Source organism: Aethalodelphis obliquidens, unplaced genomic scaffold, assembly GCF_003676395.1.
Source record: "Aethalodelphis obliquidens isolate GAN/ISIS:26980383/991018 unplaced genomic scaffold, ASM367639v1 scaffold45, whole genome shotgun sequence".
NCBI classification, from domain to species: Eukaryota; Metazoa; Chordata; class Mammalia; order Artiodactyla; family Delphinidae; genus Aethalodelphis; species Aethalodelphis obliquidens.
Window position 1 is genome coordinate 11564129 of NW_020837989.1, and position 19172 is coordinate 11583300.

Genomic DNA, 19172 nt, shown 5'->3' on the forward strand with positions numbered 1-19172 from the left:
GCTGACAGGCCCTGGGATGACGCTGGAGTTTTCAGGGCGTTGACTGAGCAAAGCAGCTCCGAACTAGTGGGGGCTGAGTGCTTGGGGACCAAAGGCTAAGACCGATGTAAGCGGGTGAAGCAAGAGTCAGCTGTGGTAGTCAGAAGGGGCCTGGAGCTAGCAGGAAGGTTTTCTAGAAGACAGAACTCCCCAGAGTAAAGGTGCCTAGAGGAGCCATGAGAGCTGTTTGTCTGGCCAGCACCTTCTGCCGGGTGCCGCTCTGCCATTACAGCCTGGACAGCTGGGAGTGAAGACCTTTCTCTCCCACAGCCTCAGCTTTCGATTTTAATTCCTATGGGACCTGAGCGATGTGATGACTCTCTGTGTAGGTGTACGGCTAGGAGAGGTGTGAATATCTGGGTCATTTTGATCATATCTGTTTGCTCATTCGCCGTGAGGAGTATTGCACAGGAGAGCTGGTATGTCTAGTGTAGTGGGATGTAGACTGTGTGGATTCCAGAGTCATCCAGACCCAGGTCAAAGGCAGTCTTCACCCCTTATTAGCCGCCTGACTTTGTCCAACTTTCCTTTACCTTTCTGAGCCTCAGTTTTCTCATATGTAAAATGGGTAAGATAATAACATCCACCTCATGGGTGTGTCATGGGGATTAGATGAGATAACTATTAAGAATTGTTAATGAGTTGTTTCATACTAAGTGTGTTTTACGCTTCCAGGAGATTTCAATTCAGATGATCCACATTTCCAGTACTCAATCGCCATTGTGTAGCTAGTAGCTACCATATTGGACAGTGGTGATTTAAGATTTCCTTCATTGCAGAAGGTTCTCGTGAAGAGTACCGATCTATACTGTTGGCTCCTTGAGGGTGTGGACTTACTTTGTTTTGTTCACTGCTGTTTCCCTAGCACCTGAAATAGTACCTGGCCCATGACAGATGCTTTATCGATGTTTGCTGGTGTCTGTGCTGGTATTGATCTTTGAGCAGTACTTACTTATAAGCCAAAAAGGGGGAAATGTTCAAGGCAGAAGGATCAGCACATGCAAAGGTGCTGAGGCATGAAAGGTCATAACACTTTTGGAACTGCAGGGTGACTGATATGGCTGGCATATAGCGAATGACTTGGAGAGGGAAGAGTTGAAGTTCAGGGGGAAGGTAGGAGACTGGTCATAATGGCCATGATAATGGACTTGAATTTTCTCTCAAAGTCAGTGAACAGCCCCTAGAGTAACCAGGGGACTGATTGGAATTATTTTCTGGAGAAGTTGCTTAGACTGAAGGCAGAAGGATGGAGGTTGGATTCTGTCTGGGAGAACAAAGAGTCAAGAAAAGAGGTTAGGAAGATTCGATAACGTACGCAAGGATTTCTTAACGATGCACTATTGAATTGGGGGCACCCGATCCTTTCTTTGGGGGAGGCAGCTGTCCTATGCATCGTAGGATGTGTAGCCGCATCCCCAGCCTCTACACACTAGATGCAGGCAGCAAAGGCCAGTTATGACAACCAAAAATGTCTCCAGACGTTATGATGTATCCTGGGGTGAAAATTGCTCCCAGCTGAGAATCACAGATCTAGACTGAAATTCACTGGCAATCCTTCAGCATGATCTTCTAGTATCTATGATGTATCCATTACTATTAAGCACTCTGAGGGGTACAGTGGAAAGGGTAAGACATCTCCTAACACTCAAGGAATTTCACGTTTGGCTGGGGAGGCAAGACGTACCCAGGACACCCAAATGAGTGGTAGAGACGATTAGGAGTTGGGATATTTGGGGAAGTGGGGAGAGAGGGACATTGGAGGTAGACCCTACAGGGGAGGCAGAGGCTGAGTGGTAGTGTTGAAGCAAAAGTAGGAATTGGTTAGGTAGGACCTTAGAGAGAAGGGTGTTTGGGGTCGTACACACAAGAATGGGCAAAAGCCTGAAGTTAGGAGATGACATGAAACCTTTAAAGAGCAAGAAGTGTTGGGCTTGGGTTAAAAGGGGAATATGGAGGAAAAGAGGTCAAATAGGGATGATGGTTTATATCAAGTCAGTCGTTGAAGGTCAGAATCAGAAGTTATGCCTGCATCCATTCATTCATTCATTCATTCATTCATTCATTGAGTACCTGCTCTATACTCGGAGTCTGGCTCCTATGGTAGCCAGTCCTTCTTAAACTTTGCCACCAAGTACAGCACTCCCAGACCCAGGCTGTGAGCCTGGCTGCTCTGCAGGAAGGGCACCAAAAGGCAATCCAGCCTCTCTGATGTGCTCTGGGTGGCCCGGCCTCTCAGCAAAGGCAAAACTGCACATGCCTGCCAGAGGCCTGAGGCTCCAGGGGAGGTGCTGACCATGGTGGATTTTCTTTGAAGTCTTATTTTGTCATCTTAAAATTTCACATGGATTTTGTATTTTATGCCCATAAAATGACTACTTTCCATTTAATTGAAATATTACATTTCTACCCATCCCCAAATTTCAAGCAAAATTGACATTTCCAAAAGATGCAGCATTTATCTACGGCTTCCTATACCACATGGTGCACCCCTATATCGTCCTCCTTGCTGACCTCCAAGGATGCGTACATGTGCCTCAGTTTGAGAAGCACAGCTCCAATATGTGGAGAGCAATTGGAGATCATTTGGCTGGAGAACAGAGCTATAGAATTTATGTTTTATGGAAGATTACCACAGTGGTGGTGGGAAGAAACATAGGAGAATTAAAAGGTTCTGCTTTAGTCTCAATACAATGGAAATTCATAACCTAGGTAAGAATGGTAGCACAGGGAACTCTACTCAATACTCTGTAATGGCCTATGTGGGAAAAGAATCTTAAAAAGAGTGGAGATATATATATATATGTGTAACAGACTCACTTTGCTGACCGCCTGAAACTAACACAACATGGTAAATCAACTATACCCCAATACAAAATAATAAAAAAACGGATGGTAGCTATGGAAATTGAAAGAAAGGAAAGGGAAAAAGAAACATTTTTCTTTCGAAATAACTGTGGGGATGTAAAGCGATATTAGAGATTGGTGTTCGTCACACATGGATATTACTTGTTCAATATCCTTCCCCTCTAGACTGTAAACTCTCTGAGGACAAGAACTGAATCTGTTTTGCTCACCTTGTATCACAAAGGACTGACACACAAACAGGTGCTCAGTAAATATTGATTCAATAAATAAATTTATGCCTGAGCGTTGACAGAAATGGCACGTGGATTGCGGACTAATAAGAAGCCATACTGAAGGAGAGTGAACGGTTGAGGACCAGTCTGGGACATGCTGTGTGGGAGGTGACATTAGCTGTCTGACCGGGCTTGAGGGGCCATCAACCCAAAGTGGATGCCAGAGATGGCACGAGAAGCCCGGTGTGTTCACAGCCCAAAGCGGCAGACACCAGCCTGGGCTCTGGGGTCGGACAGACCCACAGGAGGGCTGGATAGTGAGGAGGAAGCTGCCTGGGAGGCTTGGTGAACTCTGAACTCAAGATGGAAAAAGGATAAGACCTTAGGCATTTCCGGAACTAGAATTGTTTAGAGAAGAAGCTTTGGAATCAGAACGCAGCTCTGTCGCTCAGCAGCTGTGTGGCCCCCAATGAAGTTTTGAATCCCTCTGAATCTCAAGTTCCTCCTCTGAACATAGAAATAATATAATAAAGACCGTCTCATAGGGCTGGCTGTTCCCAAGGAGTAACTGTCCTCAAGTGTATAAGAGCCTAACCCTCTGCCAGGCACACAGGAGACAGTGAACGGCAGCAGCAGTTACCACAGTTACACCTCCTGAGTACCCCCCGCTTCCAGACCTGCAGCTCTAAGAGGCCTGAACCTCCAACCTTTACTCCATGTCCACAAGCCCCATTAGTCATTTATTTAATTAGTACTTGTTGAGCACATACTATATGTCAGGTACTGTACCAGACTCTGGGGACACAATGGTGAGCAAAACCAGATCTGCTTTCTTCCCTCTTAGAGCTCAAGGTCTATACTAGTGAGGGTCTCCAGAAGAACAGCACCAATAGGAGATATATATATATATCATATATATACACATATGCATATATACACACACACACACACACATACACCTGTGTATGTATATATAAATGTGAAAGATTTGTTATAAGTATTCATAACAATTAAGGTCATGCAATCACGGAGGCTGACAAGTCCCAGGATCTGCAGGAGAGCCGATGAGGTAGTTTTAGTCCAAAGGCCAGCAGACTCTTGACCCAGGAAGATCTGATGGTCCAGTTCAAGCGCGAAGGCAGGAAAAAAATTGATGTCCCAGCTCGAAGGAGTCACACAGGAGAATTTCCTCTTGTTGGGAGGAGAGTCAGCCTTTTGTTCTATTCGGGCCTTCAACTGATTGGATGAGGCCCACCTACATTAGGGAGGACAATCTGCTTTACTCAGTCTGTTAATTTAAATGTTAAATTCATTCAAAAATACCCTCTAAACCCCCAGGATAATGTCTGATGAACTATCTGGGCACCCCATGGTCCAGTCAAATTGATGCATAAGATGAACTGTCACACTGTCTAAGGAGGAAAGACGCATTCATCAGAGAATCACAGATAGATAATGACATTGTGACTGTAATAAGTGGTACGAAAAAGAGTCTTGTGGTGTCGTGAGGGGATGTGACAAGGACCTTATACCGCAAGGCAGTGTCCACCGAGCTGCTACCTAAAGACTAAGACGTTCCCTGGGGAAAATATTGGGAAGGGTCATCAAGCCCTCGCACCCAGGAACCCCCTGGGGGCTGCTTCTCCTTGCAGCCTTGGTCCCACACAGCCCTTGAGAAGTAGAGCCCAGGGGACAGTCCCTAGGGAGGCTGGGAGCTAGCTGGCCACCTGCAGACCCCTGCCTCCCCACGCCCCATCCCGACACCAGCAGTGCTCTGAATTGCCAGCCGCCAGCCTCCTAATCTAATTAAGAAGCGAACGAAATTCATTTTCCTGACTCGTCCAAAGTGCCGACCTTCGTCAGTGTGCATCCCCCTTTGTTTGGCTACTGCAGCGGCAGCGGCCCGAGCTCCCGCCAGCTGGGAAAACAAGTTCAATCTGACCCCGCACCTGACATTTCATATTGATTTTCTCCATCCTCCTCCAACACCAGCCTTCCGTCGACCACGGTTCAGCCCGGGTGTGCGAACGGAATGGAGACAGTTCACCAGAGTTCAAAATGAAAAGCAACATTGGCTTTCGGAGATGAACTCCGAGAAGGAGGGTCTTTAACAACCATCAATGTTTAATCAAAATGCCGAGGAGTTCCGTGTTATCAGAGCTGCATATGTTAATTTCCCTACGTCCCTCGCTCTGCATACTCAGCAGGGGTTGGAAAGGATGATTCTCTTCCTCATCTCTCAGTTTTTTTCCTATCGCTTCTGGCGGTAATGACAAGGGTTGTATCTGCAGTTTGAGATTCTAATGGCTGAAACAATAGGGTGTTGATGGCAGCAGCAGCGGCTGGCCTGAATCTTGCTGTTCCCTTTTAATGCGTGAGTACCTGAGTACTGGGAGTTGAGTGAAGAAACTGGCCAGGTGTGATGAATGACAACCAAGGGAATGAGAGAGAAATTAGATCTAAACTCCTTTCCAAGACCCACAGGAATCTGGTCCCTGTCTACCTTCCCCTTCTCAGTTCCCTGTAATCTGGCCACACTGGTCTGCTTCCTGTGCCTTCAATACACCAAGCCCTTTGTGCCTCAGGCCCTTTGCACAGGCTCTTCCCCTACCTGGAATGCTCTCCCACCAGGCCCTCCCTTGTTTAGACTGCTCTCATTTTGTAGGTCTCTGGGAAAATATCACCTCCTCAGAGAGGACTTCTCTTTTCCCCCCATCTGCACCCTATTTCTACTGCATCACCCTATTTTATTTCTTTATGTGTTTCTTAGTACTCAGCTATAGATGTTTGGTTTTCTTCCTCTGTCTCCCTGACTAGAATGTAATCTCCATCAGGACAGGGACTTTATTTTACCAACCCCTGCATTGCCAACCCAGCTACAAATGGGGCTTCACTGAACAGCTGCGGTAGAAAAGCAGGCAGGTGGGAGAAGACAGATGAAAGAAGGTGTTTTCATTTACTAGAGTTGCTATAACAAAATACCATGAACTGGGGGGCTTAGAAAAACAAAATCTTACTGTCTCCCTGTTCTGGAGGCTAGAAGTCCTAGACCAAGGTATCAATAGGGTTCGTTTCATCCGAAGGCTGTGAAGAAAGGATCTCTTCCAGGCCTCTCTCCTTCGCTTGCTGGTGACCATCCCCTCCCTGTGTCTTCACGTCATCTTCTCTCTGCACCTGTCTGTGTTCAGAACTGCCCTTCTTATAAAGACACTCATCATATTGGATTAGGCTCCATCCTCATGACCTCATTTTTTAATTTAATTACCTCTTTAAAGACCCTACCTCCAAATATGGTTACATTCCGAGGCACTGAGGATTAGTACTTCAACATAAGAATTTGGGGAGGGGGAACACAATTCAGCCTCTAAGAGAAGACCTGAAAGTCATCCAGAGCACAGTCCCTGGAGCTGACAGCTCCAGGTGTGGGTCCCAGGCCCGCTCGTTGCAGGCAGCCTGGGCAAGACGCCAATGCTGATCCTTTCCTCCAGGTGGTAAGGATGAAAAGTGGTCACGGACCAGCTCTTAGTACAGCCCCTGACCTGTCGTGAGCACACAGTGTGTGGGACTCTTATTGAACGTGGTGGGGGACAGAGGACAGGGGCAATAAAAACCTGTATGTGGAGCCTCTGCACCTCCCCCGTGATCTCCATGTGTTTTATGGTGACGGTGCCTGGATACTTCCCCATGGTGCCGAAACATACTTGCTCTCTGAACAAAGAGGACTTAAACTGATTTTAGAGGCGATGAGGTGCTAAGAAGCCTGTTTCCTATTCAAAAACCACTCATAAGGGGAGGGGGTCTTGAATAAGTAGTTTGTTTTTACAGCATGAAAGAAAAGCAGCAGGTTAGGAGTATGGGATTACCAGATACATACCACTATATAGGAAGTAGATAAACAACAAGGACCTACTGTATAGCACAGGGAACTATATATGATATCTTATAACAACCTATAATGGAAAAGAATCTGAAAGTATATATATATGTATATACATATTTATATCACTGAATCACTTTGCTATACACCTGAAACTAACACAATCTTGTAAATCAATTATACTCCAATTAAAATAAATAAATAATGTTTTTAAAAAAATTTTAAGAAAAAGAAAAGTAGTCGTTGGAACCCTCAAATGGAAGTGGGACTAGAGAAAGAGGTTCCTGTGAAGGTCCATAGAGATGTAACCTGCCAACTCCCTGTGAACAGTTAAAGATGGAGCAGGTGGGGAAATGCCTATGATAAATGTGAAAGCAGACGCAAGATTACAAGCCCACCCTGAATTCAGCAGTGTGAAGAAGAATACGTGTAGACAAAGACTGGGGCTCTTCATGAAAGGGATGATGTCAGGGCAGCAAAATTCGGGCAGCTTTCCTATTTTCCAGATTCTCCTCAAGGTTGTAGTTTTACTTCCATAATTGGGAGAAGCTTGGTGGATAACAGGAGAGCCCGCTGGGTACTGCAAGGGTAGAAGGAGGAGATTCCCGCTACACACACCGTTGACAGCACCTGTCTTAGGTACTGGGGCGGGCCAAGGGGGTGGGGAGCCCAGGATGATATTTCCTGTCTTAGCCCATTCGGGCTGCTATAATCAAATACCACAGACTGGATGGCTTAAACAACAAACACTTATTTCTGGAAGCTGCGAAGCCCAAGATAAGACACCAGCAGATCCAGTGTGTGGTGAAGACCAGCTTCTTGGTCCATAGATGGCCATCTTCCCTCGCTGTGTCCTTGCATGGCAGCAGGATGTGAGGGAGCCTTGGAGTCTCTTTTTCGTAAGGTCACTAATCCCATTCATGAGAGCTCCACTCTCATGACCTAATCACCTCCCCAAACCCCCTTCTCCAAATACCATCACACTGGGGATTAGGTTTCAGCATACGAATTTCAGGGGACACAGTCATTCAGTCTATAGCGTTCCCTGTAAGCACAGCCCAGAACATGTCTGCTTTGTTTCTTCCCTTCTGTCAAACTAAACTGACAGTAGGGAGTGACTTCAGAGAAGGGCCAAGATAGGGAAGGAAAATCAACATGGTGTCCGCTATCAGTCTCTGTCCGCGGCCTAACTGGGTGATCTTAACCGGGTTACTTAACCTCTCTGTGTCTGAATTTGCTCACCTATGAGATATGACTAGTAGCGGCACTTACCTTATTAGGGGGCATGGCAGGATTAAATGAGAAGACACCATGAAGCCTTAGAACAGTGCCTGGCCCAGGCACTGAGAAGAGCTCCGTGTTTGTTATGGTCGTGAAGATGATGCTCTCTTACTTCCCTTCCAAACGTGTCTAAGAGCAGCAACGGGGGAAAAGCAGTCGTGATGTAGACATGTCAGCAGCCATAAGCACAGGGAACTTCTGTGACGTTTACTATATCCAGAAAGTAAGCCATGGTCCTGACAACGCTATGGGGGGCATCCTAGTATCTGTCACATTTTACAGATGACGAAACTAGCTAAGAGGAGGAATGATACTCCATGGCCACCAAAGAACAAGTGACACCTGGGGTTTGATCCAGACTTGTGCCTCTTAACGAGGACTCCAGAAATCACTTGCTCAACTAAGATTTATTCAACATCCACTCATTCCTGCCTTCAGGGAGCTTACATCCTAGCGTGAAGGGAGGAAAGAAAATATATACTAGTACACAAATGAGTGAGATAATTTCTGACACTGATAAAAGCTATAAGAAAATTAAAAGGGTTAACGAGTAGCCAGGGTGGTAAGGGAAAGCCTTTGAACTGAGACCCACATTGTCAAAAGGAGCCAAACAGAGAGATAATATCAAAGTAGGAAGACCTTGACATAGGGACAAGCGTGTGTGTTCAAAGAAGAGAAAAAAGACCAGTGGATGGAGCTCGGTGAGCTGGGAAACAGGGTGGAGGGTGACGCCGAAGAGGCAGGCTAGGGCCAGATCATGGAGAGCCTTGCAGACCAGGGCAGAGAGCCTGGATTTCATTCTAAGTGTGATGGAAGCTAGTAGACGGTTCTAAGCAGGCAAGTGAATACTCTGTTCATGGTCTTAATTTGCTATAAGGGTTGGCAGGCCAAGAAGCTCTGGGACCAGTTAGGAGGCCCTTGCCACGGTCTGGGAGGAAATGATAGTGGCTCTGACCGGGGCTGGGGTGGGTAGTGATGGCGTGATAAGTGGACAGACACAGAATCTACTGAGGCGATAAGGCTAAGAGGACTTGCTGAGAGGCTGAAAGTGGAGAGGTGACAGAGAGGGAGGATTCTGAGAAAACTTAGGCTTTGGTTTTGAGCTGCCGAGGGTATAGTGGTAACACATACTGATGAAAAGACTCAGGAAGGAACAGGTTTGGTGTGGAAAGACCAAACACACGTCTCTTTTGGATGTGTCCGGATTGAGATGCCTATGATACGCACAGTTAGAGAAGCCTGGTAACAAATGGATACCTGAGTCTGGAAGTCGGGACAGATCTGGGCTGGAGATAGAAATTTAGGAGTCATGAGCATCTCGCGGTCTTTAAAGCCATGGGACAAGGTGAAGTCACTTAGGAGAGAAGATGTAGATGCAGAGGAGTGGAGAGTCCATGATGGAGGCCAAGGGCACGTCAGCATTTGCCAGTGGGGCTGGGGGAACAAGGGGCAGCCTTTTACACGAGACTGAGGATGAGCTGCCAGGGAGGTAAGAGGAAAACCAAGGGGTGGCGTTGAGGGAGCTTGTAAGCCGAGAGAAGGGAGTGATTTAGAAAGACACTGGGATCAGTTATGTCAGATGCCTCTGCGAGGTCAAGGAAGATGAGAGTAGAGAGGCGATCATGCGATTTAGTCTCATGGAAATCTTTGGCCATTAATTAGTTAAAGTAAAAGCAATTAGCAGACTGCCTGGCACACAGGTTCCCAAAGCATATTTGCTGGATGAAGTCAATCACAAATGCGAACTCCATGCTCAGTGTCTGATGACACAGAGCAGGTTCCTCAGTTGCATCTTAATTCCGTCATAGTTTGGCCAGACCTGCCTCACTCCTCACCTGCCCCAGAGGTCCCATCCTATTGAGAGAGTGTGGCTTGTGCTGGGGACTTGCAGGAGGGTGAGGAGCCATGGGTCCTCTCAGCAGGGGTTAAGGGGAGCCTGGCAGCACCCGTCCTCTTGCACTGGCTCTACCGGTGAGACTGGTGCCCTTCCACACTGGCAAATCTGCAGGTCCAAATGTGGCCACAGAAATTCCCTCCTTCAGATGAAACCAAGGCAGGCTGGCTGTCCAGGGGTAGTCAGCCACAACCCTGCAGTGCACTTAAATCTGCCGTCACAGGCCTGGTGTGAAGATGCTCTGACCTTTCCATGTTGTGGGGAAAAGGTATAAGCACTTTAGGCTTTAAAGTCTGAGGCGTTTTAGTGAATAGTGTCATTAGAAAAACAGCTTGGTTTCCAGTGCAAACGGGGCAAAGTTTGATGCCTAACCTAATCATCTAAATCGGAAATTCCATTTTCCTTTAAAGGTACGTATAGCGGAGGGGGATGGATATTAGTTTTGAGCTCTTCTAGGTCTCAATTAAGTTTCATAGCAACCGAAGAAGATTGGTTTTAGTAACCCCAGTTTACAGATGAGGCACAGAGAGGTGAAGAAACTTGCCACAGATCACAGTGAAAGAGCCAAGATTTGAACCCGGGTCTGTCTGCTTCTGGGAGAAGAATGAGAAGAATGAATTCTTCTCCTGGGTATTTGACAGCAGAAGAAAGAGTGTGATCTTTTTCTAACATCCGCAAGGATAATTTCGCGGGACTCCATTTTATATAATCCCCATGAGCTGGATTCCTCAGCCCAACAGCTTCCAGTGGCAGCACTAACTCTGTCCTTGCACAGAACATGAAATCCACTCTCTCATTCATCACCTTCATCTACAAACTTAATTGCCAAGTCCTGATTCTATAGGCCACTAGATCCCTTAATAAACCTACAGCCCATTCCCCAGATCTCTGATAGAATATGTCCAAAGGCATCAGCTGAGGCTGCAGCTGCAATGCATCTTAAAACCTCTGAGGTTTGGGACAGCTTCCAAACGGGATTCAGTATTGATTGGGGGTGTAATTAACAGTGTTTATTTCAGGGGGGGCTTGGTTAGGTTAAAAAGACAAGGTCCTTTATTAAAAATGCTTTTAATTTTATTAAAAATCCTGATGACAGGATTACAAACACACACAGACACCCACGCCCCTGCTCCTGGAGAAAAGCCAGAGCCCTGCTACAAGCAGCAGAATTCACGGAAACCCACCCACTGCCCCAGTCCAGCGTCTACCCCATTCAAGCTTAGCAGCAATTAGCCGCAGAACAGGCAAGGCCCAAACCATATAGTATAAATAGAATCCCTTCCCCCTTCCTCATTTCCATTTTTGATTAATTTAACCAGTTCTGTCAATTAGTCATCCTGGAGACTCCAGTTGAGTGGATTTTCCTAAGAACAAGAAAGCTTATTAATTTTGGAAGCAAGTGTCATTCATTAGCACTTGCCACTGTCCCAGGTCCCGCCCTCTCCCCCGCAGGAGGTCTTAGATAAGAAGGCAGCAGAGGCTGAAACTGGTTCAGGCATGTGGCTGCAGCCCCAGAGACACACAGAACAGGAAAGGTTGGCCATGAGGTTATAGGTGGCTCTGGTTGCTCTGGGCTTGGGACATCTCAAGGCCACTTACCTGTCATCACCGTCCATGACAAGCCATCACTGGCAAAGCAGTCACAGACACCGGATGAGCATTCTCAATTTGAGTTTCAGGAGAACGCCAGTCCAGGGGATACCCAGGAGAAATTTTCCCCAGGGAGGGACATTGACCTGACAGAGCCCTGGGAGGGCTCTGGCCAGGGCAGGATGGGTCTTACAATAGCCTGTCTCTTCCCACCAGAGGGGACATCCAAGTTCACCTCTTCCTTTTTGTATTGAGTTTCCTATGGCTGCTGTAACAAATGACCACCAACTTAGTGACTAAAACAACATAAACTTGTCATCTTATAGTTCCGTGGGTCAGAAGACTGACATGGGTCTCACTGACTAAAATCCAGGTGTAAGGAGGGCTGTGTTCCCTTCTGGAGGCTCAAGGGGACAGTCTGTTTCTTTGCTTTCTCCAGCTTCTTGAGGCCATCGCATTCCATGGCTTATGGCCCCTTTCTCCATCTGAAAGCCAGCAACAGTGGGACAAACCCTTCTCCTGCCCTATCGCCCTGACTCTCCTCTTCTGCCTCCCTCGTCCACATATGAGGACCATCGTGATTACAGTGGGCCCACACAGGTGATCCAGGCTAATCCCCTTACTTTAAGGTCAGCTGATGAGCAACTTTAATTCCACCTCCAATCTTAATTCCCCTTTGCCGAGAAAGGGAACATATTCATGAGTTCTGGAGATTAGAACATGGACCTCCTTGAGAAGGCATTATTCTGCCTATCATACTCTTCAAGTTTCACCACGTAGGCTAAGTACCCTCCATCAGAGCACCTGATATGATAGGTTGAAATGACCTGTTTCTGCTTCTGTCCCACTAAATGGTTTTCCTCCAGGAGGGCTAAGGCTGTTTATTTTTCCCTTCTGCACTTAGCATCGTGAAGGTGCTAAATAAATGCTTGTAGAACAACTAGAGTCACGCAGTTTGATGAACTTGTACCCACTCAATGCTTCTCTTTACACAAATGAAGAGACTCCCACCAAAGAGTGGCTTACCCCATCTGTGTTCCCTCATTTCTAGCTTTGGAACGCTTTGGAATTCGTAGACAAAGGGAAGTGGGGTCTGTGAAATGATGGTAATCCACCTACTGTTCATTTATTCAACAAATATTTCTTGTTGCTACTATGTTCCAGGTGCTGTTCCAGGCACTAAGAAAATGGTACCTCCTTCCCCCATGGCACTCTATCCAGGTAGATTAAGAGAGACAGCAAAACACATAGGTAAATACGATAAGGCAAGATTTGGCGAAAAGTGTTTCTGGAGAAGCAGCAGCAGCAATGCAGAGGCTGTGAATCTGCGCCGTGCTTGGCAAGTCAGGGGGCAGAAGGAAGACCAGTTTGGCCACCTATAGCGTCGTGAGAAGGGGCAGCAAGAGGGGAAATGGGAGGAGGAGGCTGGTGGCTCAGATCACACGAGGACTGTACACTCAGGGTAGTCACTGCCAACAGCCCAGGGGCCTCGTTCTCACTGGATTCTATGCAAAGCACTTGGGAGTTAGGCAACACGGTAGCCCTGTAGGCAAAGGCAAGGAATTTGGCTTTTATTTTATTTAAGAAGGAAAATCTGGTAGGGTTTGAGGAAAGGAGTAATGTGGTTATACTTGTAAATATATCACTCTGTGGCTATGTAAAGAATGAAGTATCAGGAGGAAGAGTGGTTACTGGGAGAAGAGTTAGAAAGCCATCAGAATGGTCCAGGCAAGGGGGGTGATAGTGGCTTGGACTCAGATTGGGCCGATTTGGGCTACATTTTGAGTGTAAGGTTAACAGGACTTTTAAAAAAATTTTTATTTTATGTTGGAGTATCATTGATTCACAGCGTTGTGTTAGTTTCAGGTGTACAGCAGTGTGATTCAGTTATACAGGTACATGTATCTATTCTTTTTCAAATTCTTTTCCCATTTAGGTTATTACAGAGTACTGAGCAGAGTTCCCTGTGCTCCACAGTAGGTCCTTGTTGGTTATCCATTTTAAATATAGCAGTGTGTACATGTCGATCCCAAACTCCCAATCTACCCCTCCCCCCCAACCCTTCGCCCCGTAACCGTAAGTTCATTCTCTAAGTCTGTGAGTCTATTTCTGTTTTGTAAATAAGTTCGTTTGTATCATTTTTTTTTTAGATTCCGCATATAAGCAATATCATATGATATTTGTCTTTCTCTGTCTGACTAACTTCACTTAGGATGATAATCTATAGGTCCAGGACCTTTTAAAAAAACTAGATGTGGAAGGTGAGGTTAAGGGAAGAATCCAGGGCGATGCCTAGCTTTTTGGCCTGAGCACATGTTTCGATGAAGGGCATTGAATGAGTTGGCAAAGACTAGGGGAGGGACAGTCTGGGGAGGAAACTCACAAATTCCATGGACTGGAAGATTCACATAAAAAAACAAAGCATAAAATGATTAAATGGGTACCTTTTACTGTTGCACACTTTACCACTTACAGAACCCCTTCTCGCCCATTATCTTAATTGATCTTCATAAAACTCTTTGAGGGCTTCCCTGGTGGCGCAGTGGTTGAGAGTCCGCCTGCCGATGCAGGGGACACTGGTTCGTGCCCCGGTCCGGGAAGATCCCACATGCCGCGGAGCGGCTGGGCCCGTGAGCCATGGCCGCTGAGCCTGTGCGTCCAGAGCCTGTGCTCCACAACCGGAGAGGCCACAACAGTGAGAGGCCCACGGACCGCAAAAAAAAAAAAAAAACTCTTTGAGTTCAGAGTCTTTTTTCCTTTCTACAGCTTGAGGAAATCAAGGCCCAGAAAAGATAAATCTAATACACTGATAAAGATCATGGTTTATCATGGGTTTATTTATTGTTTCATGTAATGAATTCGGCCACCTTCAGTACTTGCCCAGCACTGGAGGATAAAGAAGGGAAGGTGCGTGTGTAATTGACACATGTTTAAGTATATCAGCTAACTTGAGCCCCCCTTGCAGGTCACATAATTCTATTTTGACAGCTCGGTAGGTGGCCTCAATAACTCAGCTGTGAAATCTGCTGTCCACTCAAGCAGCTTCCAGCCCCATGCGTGCAGGTCCCTTTATCTGCTGAATTACTCGAAGCACCTGCTGGCCTGCCAGCATAATCGAGCACAGCCCGCCGGCAGCAGAGGGCGGGAGAATGCTCACCCCCAGGGGGCTTAAAATGATACTTGCTTTTATCTTCTCTTATATCTTTAACCTGAACATAAGGATTTAAATAGGATTTATCTCCTAGATGGTCATCCCTAATCCCCGGGTCGACTTAATCTTAAAATTTTGGTGTCATTTGAAAATCCCTATAATGTAGTGAAATTGTCATCGAAGGGTTACATCTGAGATACATGGGATCATCGAGCTTAGGAAAAAGATGGTGAGATCAAACAAAGCAGGCAGTCTGTCGATAAGTGTGTGCAAGGTACTGTGCTAAACACAATGGGGTGACAGCCTTATAAGTGCACTGACTGCTTCAGTGTACTTACCATGGTGGGACAAGAGGATGTGAAATTGTGGAAGGTATCTAATAGAAAGTTCATTTTAAATTGAATGCGAAATTTAGATTCCCAACATCAAAGAGAGAAAAATGCTGACCAAAGAGTGTTTGTGCTGGACATTGTGTTAGCTGTTGAAATGAACTGTGATGGCAAACGTCATCCTCGGTGTATGCTAGGTATTCCCCAAAGTAGCATTTTTCAGTCCCTGTTTACTGAGAATCTTCTGTGTTCATATCATTGTAACAGCACAAAACTACAAATGTGTATTACTACAACCCACGGTCGCTAGCCCACTAGGAAGGTTATTAAGTAGTAGAAGCATTCTGGGGTTAGTGCCTGATGTATCATGGCTACTAAATCATACTGAATGAACGAATGAGTGAGACATGTTCATAGAAGGTCTAACATCAGATAAAATGTGGTATGTGTCTCACAATACGCTAGTGCTGTGATTCTTAAACTGTGTAAGTGAAGGCATCGGGTCTTAGCTTTTTTCTTCAAAGTGAAAATTCTCTTCGGATTTCTTTTAGTTAGGTTAGCGAAAACAGATCCTAGTGTAGGTCTTTGGTAAAAGCAAAGTGGCAAAAGGCAAACATTTGAAAAGCAGGGGATACCCTGCCTGCTGTTGTGGCCAGTGGTGTTGGTTCTAGGGTCAGACAAACCCAGTGTGAACTTAACTTCTTGGACTTGAACTTAACCTCTCTCTCTAAGCCTCAGTGTGTCCCTCTATAAAATGGGGACAGTAACAGAGCCTGCATAACTGGATGGCTGTGAGGATTCAGCAAGTTAATGCCTGGCCCACAGTAAGCAGCCCGTATTTATTTATGAATGTTTTATTCTTATCACAACAATCCAGGAGCACAGAGTTACAGATGAGAAAGCGGAGACTCAAAAAAGCAAGGAATTTACATGAAGTCAAGGATTGAATCGAGGGTGGAACCGAGATTCAAACGCAGATGTAAAGCCCGTGGTTGAAGCTGTTGATGGACAATGTCTAGAAAGGCTTCCCATCTTTGCCTCACTGGGCCCAAGTGGGAGGTAGCTGGATAGGCCAGGTCCCGGGAGAGCAGAGAACAGCATGGGCATTTCACTCGTGGAGTCTGGCCTTCAGGAAATCAACACGCTATGGTTCCCTTGTTTCCTGATCACCTGCTGCGGGTGACCCGAAGCGCAGGGTGTGAGCAACAGTGGAGATGGAAAGATCTCTTACTCTTCAGCCAAATTCAAAATGAGAACAGGGCACAGACGGTCCCTTCTTTCCCATGACCAAGTCGTTCAGCAAAAGTGCTTGCTGAGGGATAAAGCCTTTATTTTCTCCAGTGATTGCAACACGTGTCTTCTCTCTGCATCCGAGTCCAGAGCCTTCAGGTCCCAGAGGCCTCGAAGTGATGATGGTATGTCTGGAGCCAGTGGGAGGGCCTAGCAGGTGATAAGGTGATCAACAGATTTGAAGATTGTTCTGCACGTCGCCCCTGGTGCCTGATGTTAGGTCCATAAGAGACATCTCTGCTCTGGTTAATTCTCTGTGGTTGGTGAGAACACACACCTAATGAAGTCCAAATCAGGGGTTTAAGCCCTAGGCCAATTTAATTCATTTTACTGGGACCATGCCCTCGGAGATGGGGGCTCGCTCTGCCTGTGAGCACCAGGTTGAAGGGGTCACCCTTGCTAAACATGGGACTGGAGGAGAAATGATGCAGCATGGGGGGACAGTAGTGGGCTATAGGACCAGAGCTAGGTTTACATCCTAGCTCTGCCTCTTCCTGGCCTGTGACAAAGCCAGATGACTCTCTGATGTATCACGGCTACTAAAGCATATTGAATGAATGAATGAATGAGACGTTTAGAAAAGATCTAACATCGGTAAAATGTGATATGTGTCTCCCAGTACACTTTCTGCATCTGTAAAGCAGGCAGCTTGTGAGAGTGGAACGGACTATCACATACGTAAAGAGTCTCGCGCAGGGCCCGGTGGATGGGAGGCAATGATTCCACCTACTCCAACACGGTAGCTCTGGCCCCTCCGTGGATGCAAGTTCCAGGAGCATTCAGGCACAGCGCTGACTGTCCCTAAGTTAGGAGCAATGTTTGCCTGTAGAAAGCCGGTGCTGGGAGCACAGAGGCATGCACAGGAGCCGTGAGGAGACAGGCAGTGACCAGCCCACACCAGCATCCCTCCGTGCAGTGCTTGGCCCATGCCCAGACGGACCCTCCTCTCCCGGCTTTGCACGGAGATGACTGCCAGCAGGGAGCTGCTCCCCTCTCCCTTTCCGTGTTTATGCCTCTCATTGCAGTGATTATGTAGACAGCCTAGAAAATGGGGGCATCTTGGGAGTGCAACCCTGGCCTCGCGGTGCCATGACAACCAGCTTCCAAGCAATCACCCCTAATAATGCCACACACGGTCTCTGCCACCTGGGCAGGGACTCCCAAGGGAGTTCGAGCTTCTCCTGGAGCAGCTGCACACAGTTTCCTGTTGGAAACAAATTATGAGAGGGAGAGAGAGAGAGAAGGAGAAAGCAGGGAGTTAAGACGTCTAACCTGTGATGTACGGAGCGCACCCAGGGACCTGGGGACACTGCCTCATGTTCCTGGAGCCCACTGGCTATAGGAACACGTAATTCCACAGTAGGAGGTATACAACCCCATGGACACCTTTGTCGCCCACCCCCCGACAGAGAGAGGGATATCACGGAGTGAAAGACCAAATATGAGGGCTTGTAATGCTGGGCCTCACTGCTACCAGATTTCTTCATTAGGCTCCTGTCGAGACGCCCACTGCCAACTCATCTTGTCTGGACTGGAGCCGTCCTTTCCTGCTGCCAGCTGGCGAGAAGATGCTCAGAGCCCTCCTTCAATCAGTATCTTTCCAGAATGACAGTTCTCAAAAAGACACCTGCCCCCACTGGGCTAATAAATGATTAATCCTCACAAAGGAAGGACAGTCAGGCCCCCCATGAATAAACTTACCTGTGGATGCGAGCCCAAGTTCAGCCTTTAGAGTGACAGACGAGCCCTGAGCCAGACAGGTTCTTGCCTCCCCTCTCTTTAGATCACAGATTCTAGCTCCTTCATGAGAAAGGTCTAACCCAGAGCTAAGGAGCCCTTAGGACACTGTCCTCACCCAGGGAGCACAGGTCCCAGTCTCTCCAAGCTGCGAAATGAACATCATTCCGTCAGGGAGCACGTGCTGTTGTTATCACTAGTGCCACCTTTCTGTGGATCCCATTCCCTGAACTAGGATTACTTGTAAATTCTGAACATATATATGTTTTATATATATTGCATATATATATATTATTATTTTTTTTAATAACAGGGAGAAGTATGGAGAGTGACCAAATTAACCAGTAAGGGGAAGGAAAGGATGCAGTGGGCTGAGGTGGTCAAGGAAGTCTTCCTGGAAGAGACAGTGAGCCCTGATGGTTGAACAGGAGTCAGAGAAACAGGGGAGCAGGGATAGAATGGTATTCTGGGCTGATTGTATCTCCCCCGCAAATTTATGTTGATATACTAACCCCCAATGTCATGGTACTAGGAGGTAGGGCCTTTGGGAGATGATTAGATCATGAAGGTGGAAAGGACCCTCATGAATACAACATGTGGACACAATAAGAAAATGATCCCCTGCATCCCAGAGTGGGGCCTTCACCAAAATCGGACCGTGCTGGCATCGTGCTCTCAGATTTCTAGCCTGTAGAACTATGAGAAATTTCTGTTGTTCATAAGCTACCCAGTCTATGGTGTTCTGTAATAGCAGCACAAACTAAGACGGGAGGGGAACGAGCATGGATCAAGCCCTGGCACATGCTAAATGCTCCATAAACGTCGGGCATCATTATTGCAGCATGTAAAACAGAGGTCACACACTACAGCCCGTATGGCTTCCGGGTGGCTTGTGTTTGAGCACATA

The 19172-nt window shown here is 46.8% G+C and overlaps 1 protein-coding gene across 2 annotated transcripts in view; it reads left to right on the plus strand.

Moving 5' to 3' along the window:
* PPP2R2B (protein phosphatase 2 regulatory subunit Bbeta) overlaps positions 1 to 19172 on the plus strand; it is a 293891-nt gene that overhangs the window by 247005 nt on the left and 27714 nt on the right. The gene's annotated exons all lie outside the window — the stretch shown is intronic.